The following is a 17,423-nucleotide window of genomic DNA, read 5'->3' on the forward strand; positions in this document are numbered from 1 at the left end:
TCTTCCAATAAGACCACACCTACTCCAAGAAAGCAACATCTCTGAAATGGCCAATTATTATCATTGTTCACTATTACTCTAATATAATGTTCTAACCAAGGCAAAGGGAATGGGGAGAAGGGAAAGACTTTCTAGAGTCATGCTTTCTATTTTCAGGTTGGCAAAAATCCCTTCAAATCAGTAAGTATATGTGTTTGTATATCTACATGTGTGTGTACATGTAAAAATAATAATAGAGCTTAAATATCAGAGTTATTAATTTACATGGGGCATATAGGAAAGTGAGTATGAGAGAAGAAAGGTTTATAATATAATTCTTTTATTTTCAAAAGAAAATATATTTAAACAAAACAGTACGTTCACTGTGTCCTCACAGGCAGTAGGGATGCTATTCTAAAGGTAGATACCTCTGTGCATACTTAACATTAAAATGTCCTCCATATTTATTCTATCACATTTGGGAACAAATAATGCCTAATAACATTTTATTTGAGACCAAGACCTGTAAGTGTAGTCTGGTGTAAAGTAGATATTGATATAACACCAAGAGAGGTTATTCAGACATGAGTGATAGTACAGAAGGTTTCCTTTGAAGAATAGCACTGTATTCATATGGTGCAATTTTCTACCTGGAAAATTAAGGAAATGTGATTTCAATTGTTTTTATCTATTGGATAATTGCAAAGAGTGATGATGTGCTTCCAGGTTTTAAGCACTTTTTATTTAGAAAGATGAATTTATGGACACACGTAATTATTTAATTTAAGTGCTGGAAATTTATTCCAGTTATCAAGAGAATATACTATTCTTGCACAATACCTGAGTCACAGCATCCATGTTATCTGTCTCACAATTGTTTAATTCTAACTACAGGGGCATTGGATGCCTCTCACATGCACCTGCAATTGTGTATGCATAACCACCCATCTCACATATATACACATATTTCAAGAGTTAATAAATTATTTTTGTTTAACTTTTCTTGTAATTTTGTTGTAAATACACTGTATTCTTATATATTTTGATATTTAAGACCATTTCATTGCAGTTTATTTAATTAATTTGGGGTATGCTCTATGTTCAGGTGCCAAGACAATCTTAATGAGTTGTCAACCACATCATACCACATGGGTCCAGGGATGAGATCACCATCAGATTTAGTGGCAAAAGATTTATCTTGTGAGTCATCTTACCACTCATAAATATTCTTTATAAACCTTAATTTTCTAGAACGTCAGGCAATAGGGGAGAAAACTATTTGCCATTTTATGTAAGCAACTCTAAACAACCATTTAACTAACAGGAGCTGTGTAGGAGATAGCACCATTTGGGTAATTGTGGCTAGTTGCTTTCACAGAAAATGATTTTAATCCTCTACTCCTTGACATTACTATCTGTGTGCTTTATGTAAAAATGGCGATTATAAGACTCCATATTTTCTACATCATGTGCTCAAACTTATTACACTTCCCTAGATTGCCAATCACATTGATCTTTGAAAAAAGGATCTTTGGTTATTGCTTGAGGGCTTCTGTTTAATAAAGAACAGTAGTTGAAAAATTTACAAGTAGTGATTTCACCTCTTCATTCCTCTTATAGTGTACTTGAATTTGGTTCCCAAGATATACAAAATAGAGTTTAATTACTCTGATGTCTCTTCAGCATTGATTTTGCAAATATGTGGTGGCTATAAAAAATATAGTCAAATATAGAGATATGAAAATTGAAAGAAAGTAAATATTAGTGAAGATTCATGACTGGAATAAAATCTATATGTCGTTGCAGAAAATATTAATCACTAATAGAAACCTTATGTAGAACTTGGTCACACTGTTGTGTTACTGTGAAAACTGTTTCTTTGAGAAAAGGCCACCTAATATAGACTTTCAATGAATCAAAGAGGTATGTCATGTTATGAAGCACTTTTAAGAACAACTCAGGGTCAGAAATTGGGGTTCAACCTGAAGATCTAAATATCAAAATAGCCAGCCACTGCCTTTTAACTCAACCTCCATCTGAAATGGCTATCCTGGCTCCTGGAATCACAGAAAGAGACTTTGTCTGAGAGCTGTCTCCCCCCATTTTTTATTCCCCTTTTTTTGCTGGGATTAAAGGCATGCATCACTGGGATAAAGGCATGCACTGCCCAATTTCTATATTAACTATGGTGGCTACTGGGATTAAAGTTTTTTCCCAAATCTTCTCTATAAGGCTGACCAATGAAATTGCCTTACTCTCAGAACTTCAGGTAGTCTTTATTTATTAAATACAATTAAAATGCCTCTACATTTCTCCTTTTTGTCAAAAAATAATAAAAAGAAGGCTATATTAATATAAGAAAACTATACACAATAAGTATAATGACTATATATAATATATACAGGGAAGAAATATACCCACATTATTTCGTTAATTTGCATTTGACAAATTCAGAGAAAATAGTTTATATATATGTTATCTTGTTGAGCCCAAAGGCTTATACTTAATTTAGTTCCTATCCTTGACTTTTTTTCACAAAGTAAACTTTATGAAGAGATTCTTCAGTGTCCCTTATCTTCTCTGAACTAGGTTGGTCTGCTCTATTTTCCTACACAGTTGATATGCTAGTTTTCAAGGACTAGAAATTTAAATTACATTGTTAAATGAGCTGTTTAGATACTATACCTTGAATAGTATTCAAAATATTTGTACAATCTGTTTTAAGAAAATTAATCTCAAGTTTTTATGAATATACAAAATTTGTTTACAATATACAAAAGTAAAACCAATGTTAAATATTTAAAACTAACATTTGCTTTTAAAAAGTCAATTCAAAACTACTTTTTTACCTTGTCATATCTGTATCCTCCTTTTTTCTTTTCAGAGTAGATTCAATAATCTATATTTCTATTTTATACTATTTATATCCTTTTTTTTCCATTTCTTATTTCCTCATCTCACTTTCTTATTTCTTTTCTCCTTCTTTCTTTCTCTCCTTTCTTTCCTTCTTTCTTTCTCTCCTTCTTTCTTTCTTTCTTTCTTTCTTTCTTTCTTTCTTTCTTTCTTTCTTTCTTTCTTTCTTCCTTTTTTTCTTTCCTTTCTTTCTTTTGAGACAGAATTTCTCAGTAGCTATGGAGCCTGTCCTGCAACTCAGTCTGCAGTCCAGGCTGACCTTGAACTCACAGAGTCTACCTGCTTCTGCCTCCCAAGTGCTGTGATTAAAAGTATGCATCACCACAGCATGACTTTTTTTCAAAACAAGAATCTTGCATCTAATTTCTTTGCTTAGCTTGTTTTCCTGAATATCAGCCATTACAACTTGTAATGAACATTTCAAACAAAACATATTGATAATTCATTGAGGGGGGATTTGTGCATAGTTATCTAGGCTATATCCTGCTGATTGTGGGTGCTGATAATATTTTGGTGACACAAAGAAAATTTATAATTATAGTCAAGTCCTTATTGGAGTATTGTTTGAGGCTGGATCATTTCAGTCAGTAGTCTTAAAGCTGTTCTGAATGCAGAACTCAGAAGAAACTGCAACAAATGTACTCTGAATTGTTGGATCTTCTGGGTCATCCATTCTGACTGGATATTTTCACGGAGTCTTCGCCAATGAAACCTTATCTTTCTGAACCCAGAATGAATCCACAACCTCTTACTTCCTTTGGAAACAAAAGTAAAATCTCTTTACCAAAGCAACACATCTTTTGATTTAAATTTTGAAGTAAGGGCATTTTCAAAATATATAGGTTAGATCAATCCAGCAGCACTAATAAACAAATATCTTTTAGCAGCTGTTGTTTCTTTCCCAGAAGTCAAACAATTCAAAGACACCACATTAGCATAGAGTATCCAGATTCTCTGTGTATTTTGGATCTTTACATGGAAGCTAAGACAGGGAAGATGGGAGCTGGGAGCTTTAGTTTATCTCTGAAATCAGGTGGCTTGTTTTCATTCCAGCTCCCAGAACTAGAATTCCAATCCCATCTGTGGCTTGGGCCGGTGGATGAAAATCCTCAAGCAAATGTCATTTTCTTGAATTTGTATCACTAAATGTTGGGTACCAAATGAAGCATGATTAACAAATATTCAGGGTCTGCAACTAGGGTTCAACCTGATGATCTAAAAAGCAAAAGAACCACAAACTCTTGCTTATCCTCAGTTTGAAATGGCTATCCTGCCTCTCAGAATCTCAAAAAGAGACTATGTCTGAGATCTGTCACATATTCCTCTCTAGGGCTGGGACTAAAGGCATGTACCACTGGGATTAAAGGTATGCACCAACCGAATTCCATATCAGCGTAGGGTTGTTCCTGGGATTAAATGTGCATGGCATTGTGGCTACTGGGTTTAAAGGTGTATGTTATCGTACTGAAGTTTGTAAGGCTGACCAGTGGGACTGTTTTACTCTCAGATATGCAGGCAGTTTTTATGTATTAAAACACAATTGAAATGCCACTTCAATGGTATGACAATTTACTTAAAGTGACCTTGTTAATAATCATAGTCCTATAAAAACTAAGTTAGGAAAGTAATATATTTCATTTCTTCAGTTGACTTTTGGACCATTAGATCATCCCAGTATAACTGAGAGGAGATGATCTATGTGGTGTGAAGGATTTATCTCAATAGCAAAACTTACTTGTCTCATTAGAAACTTCATTTTGTTGGCAGGGGCTGCAATCAAAACAGCAGGCTGCCATTCCCTCCTGTGAGAACTTTCTGAATCCAGGACCACAATCAGCACTGCACACAGAGGGCGGCATCTGTGAAAAATCAGATACATGCTGGTGTCAGGAGTTTTACCTACTCCTATAACTATATTTTATTTTTATGTTGATATACCAATAAGTCAATTTTATAAACATTAAAGGAGTGATCAGATTAAACTTAATATATTTTATAATAACAGGCGTACAAATGTATGTACACAAACTGATGTAAATTTGAGTAGCTTCCCAAACCTAGAAATTTAGGAGAAAGAATGGGTTATATGATATGGACAAATACTATAGAGCTTACAAAGTGGTTTTTCTATTTAATTTTCTTCACCTTGACATAAAGCACATAATAAGTTAGAGGGAACCATAACTAAATATTTCTCTCCATCGAATTAGCCTTCGGTCAAATATTTCAATCATTTTATGAATGGGTAATTGATGTAGGACTTCCCTGCCCACTTTGGGCAGTGCTGTTCCTAGTCAGGGCTGTGTGAGAATTCAGAGAAAGCCGGTAAGCTATGTTCCTTCAGAATCTACGATGAATTGTAGTCTCCATATGCCTGCCTGCCTTGTTATTTCTTTGCTGTAATTTATGATCCCAATCAAAACTCCTCCTCCATATGAATTTGGTCAGTATTTAATCACAGCAACATCACAGAAGGCTAAGATGAATGTACATCTGAAATAGGTGGAATATCTCTTTAAATGTCAGATAACACACAGGAACTACAAAAACATCATTAGAAAGAATGACATATTATAAAGAAAAAACAGCTAAATAGGCAGAGTAAGGGCATAATTGATATGTATGTAGCTGGTAGAAATGGTGTTTCCAGAGGTTTAAATGCTTTACAAAGCCTGCAAATATTTGGGGAATGTGAATAAAAGTTTGATTTGGATTATTTGTTCTTTTGAAGACAAATTTCATGAGTTTTTAGTATATTTTGGAGATCAGAACTCTGTATGATGTGGGATTAGTGAAGATCTTTTCCCATTCTGTAGGCTGTGATTTTGTCTTGTTGGCCTTGTCATTTGCTTTACCAAAGTTTTACAGTTTCAAGAGCTCCCATTTATTAATTGTTTCTCTCAGTTTCTGTGCTGTTAGGGTTATATTTAGGAAGTGGTCCCCTGTGCCAGTGCATTCAAATTTAAGTCTACTTTCTCTTCTATAAGTTTCGCTGTGGCTAGCTTTATGTTGAGGTCTTTGATCCATGTATGCTGTAAAGGTTGTGGGGTATAGGGAACACATCTGCATTGCTTGGGGGAATGCAAGTTGGTACAGACACTTTGGATGACAGTGTGGTGATTTCTCAGAGAATTAGGAAACAACATTTCTCAAAACCCAGAAATATCACTTTGGATATATATCTAAAGGATACTCAACTGTGCCACAAGGACATGTGCTCAACCATGTTCATAGCAGCATTGTTTGTAATACCAGAACCTGGAGAACACCGAAATGCCCCTCAGCTGAAGAATGGATAAGGAAAATATGGTACATTTACACAATGTAATACTAAACAGCAGAAAAAAAGGATGACATCTTAAATTTTGCAGGAAAATGGATGGAGCTAGAAAACATAATTGTGAGTGAGGTAACCCAGACACAGAAAAACAATTATCACATTTACTCTCACATGAGTGGTTTTTAAACATAAATCAAAGAAAACCAGCTTGCAAATCACAATCCTAGAGAACTTAGACAACAAAGAGGACACTAAGAGAGACATATCCTGAGTAAATTTGGACAACACAGAAGACACTAAAAAAAACATACATAGATCTAATCTACATGGTAAGTAGAAAAAGACAAACTCTCCTGAGTAAATTCAGAAATAATGCTTGGGGGAGGACTGAAGGGGAGGGGAAAAGCAGGGAGTGAAGTAGAGAAAAATAAAAATCAATAAAAATAAAAACCACATCTATTCACATAAAATATAATAAAATATACAAGTTTGATTTTGTAAAACTTACACTGAAGTGTTTCTTACAATTTAAAATAAAGGAACTTTGCATAAAGAAAAAGCTCTTGATTGGTTTCTATACACTCTTTTAGACATCTGCTATTGTTGTGTGCGCACTCTGCATCCACTGTTCAGAACTGAGTTATGTGTCATCATCACAGTGTCTCCTCTACATTGGTTTTTTCATGTTCTCCACAAGATGATTAAATCCAAACCATTTTTTCTTGTGGTTTTCTTGAAACAGTCTCAAATTGTAGTATTGGTAGACCTAAACTCCTCATATAGAGTATGTTTACTTAGATCACACAGAAATCTCCATCTCCTGCCTTCTGAATACTGGGATTAAATCTGTAAGCTATCAGTGCTTTTATTTCTTCTCTTCTTTTCTTTCTTTAATCTTTATTATTTCTTTTTTTTGCTAAGGTATTAAGGACTATTTTCAAGAATAGTGGAGAAAATACTCATCCTTGTCCAATCTCTGTTTGTTTATTTGAGCCAGAGTCTGTTTATGCAACCCTAGTCACTAGGACATGCTAAGCAGACCAGACTGGCCATAAACAGTAGGGGTTTTTTCATTCTCTGCCACCCAAGAGTTTTGATTAAGCATAATCACCAACACATACAAATGACCTCACTTAGGATTTCATTGGAAATTCTTTGAGTTTATTTTCCTGTAGCACAGTGTTGTCAATATGATTGTCATAGAAAACTTTTTAATATGATCAGACTCTAAAACATTGAGTAAATAATGTTTTAACTCTTTTTAAGTCAAGATGGGTTTCTTTGATTGTGAGGACTTCCCATAGGGCAGGGCACACTGACTTCTCTTAGCACTGTAGAGGAAGGGGTGGGGGATTGGGGGGAGTAGGAGGGAAATGCGACGATGGGAAGAGGTGGAAATTTTTAATAAATAAATAATTAAAAATAAAACAAAAACAAACAAAAAGAATTGTGTTTGATTTAAATTTTAACTCTCAATGAATACTATATTTTTATTAAGAGCCATTTCTGCACATATTTGAATAATCATGTAGGCCTCTGCTTGCGACTATTTCTGGGCTACATTTACTTAACTGATTTGCATATGTCGACCAATCCTTGTAATCTTGTAATAAAGTCATGTCTGTCACAGGGACAGATCCTTCTGTTGTGTTGTTGACTTATAGTACTCAATGTTTAGTTGAGAATTTTCCATTCAAGACATGAAAATGTGTAGTGTCTGATGTTCTTTATTATGTCTCATTTCCATAAGATTCCTTTCCTCCATATTTATAGAAAGAATCTTTTTATGTTGGTAACTGAGGTTTGTTTTTGGAAGCACAAATATATGTAGGTTTTACAAACCAAAATCTTTGTTTGTGTATAATGATAGGAGAATATGAAAATTAATATTTAGTTTTGAGAATAATTTTCTAATTTTTGTTAAATTTTTATAGGTATATATAATACTTTTCTAATGATTGTTCTGTCTTGTGTTCAATGCTGTCAATGTCTTGCTGGACCACATATTCATCTTATTTTTCAGTTTGTAGGAGTACTTCAAGTGTCTTCTCTTGTCATAAATTCCTATAAATTATATGCATCAATGAATATTCATCCATTTCAGTATTAGTTATGGTTTCCTAAAGAAATAAAATTTCAAGTATTATCCTGCCTCTCTCTCTGTTTCTTTGACTCTCTTTATATATATGATGTCATTTAGTTTGTGGTCTAGCTAATCCAACAATTGCTAGGTAAAAATTGGCTAAGAATAAAGATGTTACTCAGTTCATGATATCTCAATCTTCAGTAAACACTTGAATCCCAAGCATGTTGGTTCATTATAATTCCAATGGAGGAATAGACTTTCTAGCAAGGTGAGAGCCAGCAGACAGAGTACAAGTTTCTTTCTCTTTGCTCTTGTATAGTTCTCCAGCAAAGTGTGTAGCACATACTGTAGGGGATTTTCAAGATCAAATTGTCTAAATGCCCGTCCAGCACAGGGTGTAGCACAGATTATAGGAAGATTTTCCAAATCAAATGAACTAAATGCTTAAAGTTTGTCTTCCTAATTTAAGATTTAGATAAATAATGCTTTTTCCCCAAATTAGATTAAAAGATGCGATGTAAAAGCATGACTTCCTTCCTTCCTTCCTTCCTTCCTTCCTTCCTTCTTTTCTTCCACCTTCTCTCTCTCGCTTTCTTTAATTTTTGGTTTTATTTTAGAGTCAAATTTCTCTTTCTATCCCTGGTTGTCTTAGAACTTGCTATGTAGAAGAGGTTCCCTCTAACCAAGAGATCCACCTTCCTCTGCCCTCTGAATTTTGGGATTAAAGACATATATTACCACAACCTGATGTAAGGCATGTCTTTATAGCTCAAAGATCTGGGTCTCAAGTGTATCTTCTTGCTTCAAGTTAAGCAAAAATAACTCACAAGTGTGCTCTCCATTTTTGAGTTCTAATAAATTCCAGATGCCATCAAAATTATAATCTTGAAGTGCCCTCACAGCCTCTTTTGTTTACAAAGGATGTATTTGTTGGGTATAGTAACAAGATTGTGCACATATATCTCTAACTCCTTTAATTGCATCACTGGTACTCTGCCCTTTTAAGTGAAATCATGAAGGAACCTTCTGTTTATAAGGGGTCTTTCTACGAATAGGTTTTCTCACATGCTGCCTTCAACTTCATTTTTTTACCAATATAATACAAATTTAAAGTAAAATACTTCATAGGAAGTTTTTCTCTCTAATATTATGTGTTTAGTATTTAAATTCTTCCTGTCTCCAGATGGCCACATATCTCAATGCATTTGTGGAAATTACTACTACATTTTATTGAACATATTGCTTGAGCCTTCATCAGTTCTTTTTCTTCTTCTCCTCTGTCCAGTTTTTGTAACTTTGATTATTGAATCACATCCCCTTGTTTTTGTCTGTATAAATTTCAATTGTCCTTACTTATAACTGTCATAGTTTCATTTTTCTAATTCTTCTGCTTGTCTTTGAGCATTGCCATCCTGTAATCAACTTGAAGTTTTCCCTTATGAGAAATTTTTTGAGATATTTATACAATTGCTTTTTTGTTTCCTTTACATATTTTGTTTGAATATTTTTTTTATCATTTTATACCATTTGAAAGTATCTGTCACATGCTCACTCAGTTCTTTACGGTAAGCAAGATTTTACGGTTTCATTGCCTTCTGCTAAAAGTGATTTGTGTCCTGTTTGCTGTCCTCGAATTTTGTTATTAACATTCTTTGAATTTTTCTAGTATGTCTTTGAACATACTCTTTTTTATCCTATGACTATAATATTTGTAGTTGTGTTGGCTTGAAGACTCATATTTTGTTCATTTGTTTTTGCATGAAATTTGCCTATATGGGAGATGAGCACTGGTGGCAGGGTTTATAATCTTCTGTATTCTCCAGTGGATATTTTTGCAATGCTCAATTTGGCTTGGAAAGAGCATACTTGAAAAATTCTTGCTGCTCCCTGAATGGATGTGTTGGTCAGTGGCTATACTTCAGTTTGTATGTTTTTTTCCCCTGATAGTGACTCCCCTCATCACTGTAAGAAAGAATATTACTTTGAACATTTTATACTGTTGGTATATCTAATTTAATTTCAAAATTAGCTCGATAAGTTTCCTGAAATTAACTCCTTTAAATTTCAAGCCACATAATACTGAAAACCATTCACAGCAGAATTCACACTTATAGCTTACTTTAGATCCATAATGTAATTCATCATTTAGAAATGTCCAAAAGTAATTTTTTTATTACCAATACTTCCTCCCCACACAGATAAGGTAACTAGACACACAGTCTTTGGTTTGAGTGAAATGTGAAAATATTTACAGGATCAAGCAATGTTCTTCTAGATAGCAATTACTCTAACAGCTCTGCATCCATTGTCACCACACATAGCAGTGTTGCAGAGACATATACACAAACAAAGCACCCATGTCAATTTTAACCAAAAAGAAAGAAAAATGAATAAAATTAAAATTCATAGGATTATGAATATATTCTGTTAATATGTTTTTCAAGATGTTGGCAATTTAGGAACTGTTGGTAAAGAGATTCAATAAAAATTATCTAATAAAAATTAATGATTTGTATGTGTTTACTTCTCTCTTCCATTAGAGTTATCCTCAATCTTTCACATCTGTGTCCATTGTTCTGCAAAAAGGAGGACAATAACAGTCTAGCTATCAGAATAGTACCAAGATAAGTGGCTCTCTTTCTGGACACAGTATAGCATAGGAGTGCAATGTATACATTATACATTGTATATTAAAAACAAAGAAGAAATTCTGGAATGATAAAAATTCATTGTATGCATATCTGAACTCCTCAAAGTATTAATAAAATGTCTCAAAAAGAGAAATGTAGAAACCTAAAATAGGAGGTGAGAAAATGTTCTGTAATGTGATTATTTATTTGTAGTTTGTTACAAGACAGCACAAATCTATCCCATTGTGCACGTTACTGCTGTGTATTGCAAAAGAATACAGTTCAATCAGACCCACCTGTCTACTTCCTGTTGCATGCTCTATCATGTCTTCATATAAATGCAGCTGTTGTCCATATGGAAAATATGAGCTAAACTCTCCTATTTTCACCTTTAGTCCAAGACCGTATGGGAAATTCCAAATATGAAAAATGCTATACTCTTCCTGAAGTTTGTCTTTCTGGTTCATAATCACTCTGTCTCCAAGTGGATTAGAGAAGCGTGTTTTCCTCAGAAAGGAGTGCAGCTGAAAGAGACACACCATTCTATAGTGTGTGTGCCCTTCCTTGAATTCATAAAATGCATTTTATTTCATCTTAATGGCAGTATTATTGAAGATGTCCAGGGGTGCATTAACCATGAATCCAGTGGACTATTAATACTATCATAATGTTTCTAGAATTTAAGTTCTTTCAGAAAAAAAACTCCCAAACAGAAACACAGACTTACATGCAAATACCAAACACTACATGAAAACACATGTACACACACACACACACACACACATACACACACACACAGCATGAAAGAGATAGAGACAGACAGAGAAAGCGACAGAAGTTCACTTCCATTCAGACATACATAATGCAGCTACTTACATTTTATACAGATATACTCATAAATGCCAACACTCACACATGAAAACAAAGCTAAATACAGTGAGATATATGTACAAAAACAGACACACAAAAACAGAAAAATACAAAACACATAAACAGGCCCACAAATACATGCACACATTAATTTACATTACACACATGGGGACAGTTACAGACAAAAACACCTACACAGAGAGATATTGATGTAGTTAGATTTATGCTTAAATACAAAGAAAGATTCTGAGAGGCAAGCAGACAGACAGGCACACAGAAATAATAATATACATATGTGCAAGCAGTATACAACAGTGAGATCAAAACATATAAACACATGCACTGAAAAAATACACAGAAAAATATTTACAGAAACAAACTCCTATGCAAAAAGACGTTGACACAAGACAAATTCATGTTCAGTTCCACATACAGATAGATATGTAGATATACAGAAACAAATATATATACATATATACTGATACAAACAGAGTTAAACAAGACACACAATCATACAACCGTATACAAGAAGAACCATGCATTCACACATATGGATGTAAATCTATTTCCTTAAGCGAAAAATGACACTGTTTACTGTGTAATTGCTTTCACTCAGGATGTGAAATAATGTCCCTAGAGCCTACAGTGTGAGCAGAATCAGTTTTGAACACTTGTGGAACATGATCTTATAAGCTGATTATCACATATTTGACAATAAATTCACAAGGATTAATTTTCTCATGAATAAGAGAATTAAGGAGAAAGGACTTAGGCTTGTAATTTTAGAATAGTTGTGTTTATAGTCAGGTACTCTGTAACAAAATCAGTGATCTTCCTTTACAAATTGTATCTTCCACAATATTGCTTTTGCATTAAGATTTATACCAGATTCTAGATTTACATTGCTTCTGAAAAAATTCCAGAAATGTTTCTATTTTATGAAATATTCTCTAATTTAGTAAATTGGGATATTTGACAGACACTTAAAGACTTTCATATTGATTATATCAAATTTCATCTAAAAGATGAAACACTACCTTGAAGCAGTGATTATAGTATCTTTTTCCATTATTCATTGGTTGATTATATACATGCTGAAGAAGCATTTCATGGAAGGCATGGGCCACAGTATACACTACATTATATATGTCATAAGTCTCTTCACTAAAGGCCATGTCAAATGTCTGTGCTTTTAGCAATTGCAATGAGGCATTGGAGAAACAATTTTTTAGGGTCTTAAACATAGAAGTTGAGACTTTGCAGTTCATGCTCATCCACTCCAGCTTAGCCAGGAATTCATCAGTGTATTTGAGAGGGTTCAGTGTCTGTACAAATGTTTTAAAGCTAGAAATCTCAGAATGCTTGTGTGCAAAAGTTATTTTCCAATTGAATGAATTAAGTGGGTAGCCATGCTTACTTGTAGTACCATCCCACTGTGAGGTGGTGACCCATATTCTCTGTAAACCTAGAGATTCCCATCTTCTAACGCCCACAGCTAGAATACTGTCTGGGTCACCATAAATGATAACTACATTTGTGGATGATATCACTATTTGGTTATAATACACTTCAGCTCTTTGCAAGAACAAATCCATCTTGACTGGGATCACACTCACAAAGGCAAAGCAGACCGTAATTTTTTCCATCTCTCCTCTTAATTGTGTGAGAAATTGAGTACCCTGATCATTGTCTGAGATGGCCAGGCCAATCCAGTTCCAGTTGAAGTAAAGCATCAAAGAGGTCATGGCCAGAGCTAAAGATGTGTCCTTGTCAGCCATCTGATACAGAGAGGGAAACTGTTCACGATTGCTCAGGATGGGATGGAAAGGTCCGTAGGTAATCTGAAGGAACTACAACACAGGGAGCAGCATGAGGTGGCACACACTCAGAAGAACTTGTAAACACACTTTTGGTCAAGAGTTCCTTAAAAACCACTTATATGTTACTTTTTCCCTCATCTCAATTTCAAAAAAAGAAATGAAGGCCCATCAAGCCTGAATAATAACCATGAACTACACAGTTTAACACAAATTTGAAGATACTATCCTCCTCACAATCTACTTAGCATCTAGGACTTATAACGGGAGAATGAGAATTTGTGGCAAACTCACATCACAAAATCTCACCTGTTGAGGTCTGAAGAGGTTAAACATGATCCCAACCACAACAGATATTTCCAAATTTGGTCCTGTAAGCACCATTTCACACATAGTCTGTTTATAGCAGATATAATTAGGGGTAAATAATGAACTTCTTCAGAAAATTTTAAGTCACTATAAAATTTAATCCCAAATGCACAATCACCTTCTGGGCATTCAAATTCAAATGATGAATTTGGTAAAAGATCAGGGTTCCTGTTGACTTCATCCATGGCAAAAACTAAGGCCAGTGCAAACTGGATGTTTTTAGATGTTCTGTAAAATAAATATGGTTATTAATATGTACAAAGATCTACAGATGATCCTGTGTAGTCAGTAGATGTACTATTCTGAGTTGTACAGTATTTCCAACCACTGCCAATGCTGAAACAATGGCCTATGCTTTGAGATTGGAATAATATAAGTAGCTGGAAGCTTGTAATAAGCTTTAATTTTAATCAGAGGTCATGTTCTACAAAAAAGATGTGCCATCAGCATCTTTCAAAGAGTTTGTTTTCAACTTCTGGTTTTTGAGTGCTTACTCTAAAGAAAAAGACAATGGCAAAGGTTTTAACCAATCAATATACTTATTCATGTATTTATTTTTAAATCATAGACCAATGTAAAAAATTAAAGAGACATGTGAACCAATAAGTTTATCATAATTTCTACAGATGAGACTGTCCTCAAATGCACAGAGATACGCCAGCATGCCAGCCCCAGGTTCTTGATGAGGAGATTAAGGCCATGTACTACCTTCTAAGTACTCTTCACCTGTTTTATGTTTACAAAGAATGTCATATATTCACACTGGATATATCTGACGAATATATTTTTTATACTAACAAACTTCTTTTACTACCTTTCCAGTTACAGTTACACAACAATAGTATCCTACATAAATTTGTATATGCCAGTTAACATTTTTGTAAAACAGAACATGATAAAGTATAAAATGTGAGGAAAATGTTTATGAGGCAATTTTGGTAATAAAATTGGGTAACAACTATGTTGGAAGTGAATAATACCAATTTGTGTTTATAGTTTTGGGAAGAGCTTTAACTTCTTTCTCTTCCTAGTCATTTCATATTATCTGACTGATAAACATCAATTATTCCTTGGTGCGGGAGAATTGTCTGTATTCTGTCAATCATGTTCTAAATAAACACTGATTGGCAGATAGCCAGGCAGGAAGTATAGGCAGGAAAAGCAGACAGAAAGTAGAAGAGGATCAGAGATAACAGGAGTATTCTAGGAAGAAGGAAGCTATTTCTGCAGTCCAGCCCAGATCACCGAAGAAGTGGGATGTGACTTACCCCAACGAAAAAGGTACCAAGCCCTGTGGCTAACATAGATAAGAATAATGGGTTACTATAAGTTATAAAAGCTAACAAGAAGCCTGAGCTAAAGGGCCAATCAGTTTATATCTAATGTAGACTCTCTGTGTGATTTTCTTTGGGGCTTACTGGCTGTGGGGACCTGGCAGGACAGAAACCCCAACAAGAAGCCCCTCATGTTACAGAATGGTACCCAATGTCCCCTTATAATACCTCTTCATTCTAAATAATTCACTCAGAGTAAAATGAATCTATTTCCCACTTAGATATTGTACTGCTATGATGTCTTTATGTATTTACCTAAACATTTTAAAGTTAAAATAAACTTTGAATATTTTTATTATCACACAGAAAAAGTGTCATTGAAAATTGAGTAACCACAACAGGAATCTGAGACTAGATCTTGTGAAGCCAAAACACTAATCTTTCCCCAATCATTAAGATATAAATCCATTGAACAGTTAGAGTGTCCCAGTGGACTAAATTTCTATATTTGTTAACAACATTTTTTGTTTGTTTCTTTTTATTTTTTAACTTTAAAAATAATACAAAAAAATTCCCACTTTCTTCCCTCCTCCTACTTCCCACCTTCTCCTCCCACCCTCTCCAGTCCAAAAAGAGGGCAAGGCACCTTGCCCTATGGGAAGTCCAAGGCCTTCCCCACTATATCTAGGCTGAGCAAGGTATACATTTATATAGAGTAGGATCTTAAAAAGCCAGTACATGCAATAGATAAAAATCCAATGCCATTGTCATTGGCACCCCAGTCTCTCCAACTGTCAACCACATTCAGAGAAAACAGTTTGATTCCATGCTCATTAATAACTAGTCTAACTGTACTTTGTGAGCTCCCATTAAATCAGGTACACAGTCTCAGTGGGTGAAGCCCTCATAGTCCTGACTTCCTTGCTTATATTCTCCATTCTTCTACTCTACAACTGGACCTTGGGAGCTTAGTCCAGTGCTCTGTCTCTGTCTCCATCTTCTGCTAGACAAAGTTTCTATGGTGATATTCAAGATACTCATCAGTCTGACTATGGGACAAGCCCAGTTCAGGCACCCTCTCCTCCACTGCCCAGGGTTCTAGCTGAGGTCATCCCCATGGACTCCTGAAAACTCCTTCAGAGCTAAGCCTCTTGACAACCCCAAAATGGCTCCCTCAAATAAGATATCTCCTTCCCATCCCATATCAATCCTTTCTCCTTCTCAGCCATCCCACCAACACTAGCTCTCCCAAAACCTCTCCTTCTCCCCTCTCTCTCACTCTTTTCTTTTCCCTCTACCCCTCCTCCTCCTCCTCCATGTTCCAAATTTGCCTGGTAATCTTGTCTGTTTCCAATTTCCATGTTGATCTATACATGATTTTCTTTTGGTTCACCTTATAATTTAGCTCCTCTAGGATCATGAACTATAGGCTCAATGTTTTTTATTAATGGCTATAATCCACTTATGAGTGAGTACATATCATATTCATATTTGTGGGTCTGTGTTATCTCACTCAGGATAGTGCTTTCCACTTCCATCCATTTTCATGTAAAATTCAAGTTTCATTGCTTTTTTTTTTAACCAATGAGGAGTACTCTAATGTATAGATGTGCTACACATTCTTTATCCATTCTTCCATTAAGGGCATCTAGGGTTTCCCCAGGTTCTGGCATATTACAAATAATGCTGCTATGAACATAGTTGAACAAAAGCTTTTGTTGTATGATTGGGCATCTCTTGGGTGTATTGCCAAGAATGGTCTTGCTGGGTCCTGAGGTAGGGTGTTTCCTAGTTTTCTGAGAAATCACCACAGTGATTTCCAAAGTGGCTACTTCCCAATTTCTCTTCTATCAGGTTTAGTATGGTCAGATTCATATCGAAATCTTTCATCCATATGGACTTGCATGGTGATGGCTATGAACATATTTTCATTTTTCTACAGGTTGCCAGCCAGTTAGGCTTTAGCACATGCTTTAGGACATACACATTGATGAATTCCATCAGTTGATTATATGCTATGACCATTTACTTTGGCCCATATAGGATGATACTAATTGAAATAGAATGGGGTTTTATTTAATAAGTCATCTCTAGCTACAATGCTATATAAACTGTACAGGGGATGGATATATATATATATATATATATATATATATATATATTGGTTTTTTGAGACAGGGTTTCTCTGTGGCTTTGGGGCCTGTC

At 34.8% G+C, this 17,423-nt stretch overlaps 1 pseudogene; it reads right to left on the reverse strand.

The window, feature by feature from the left end:
- LOC142832611 (vomeronasal type-2 receptor 116-like) overlaps positions 1-17,423 on the reverse strand; it is a 47,073-nt pseudogene that overhangs the window by 2,399 nt on the left and 27,251 nt on the right.

This window comes from Microtus pennsylvanicus, chromosome 1 (genome assembly GCF_037038515.1).
Source record: "Microtus pennsylvanicus isolate mMicPen1 chromosome 1, mMicPen1.hap1, whole genome shotgun sequence".
Lineage (NCBI taxonomy): Eukaryota > Metazoa > Chordata > Mammalia > Rodentia > Cricetidae > Microtus > Microtus pennsylvanicus.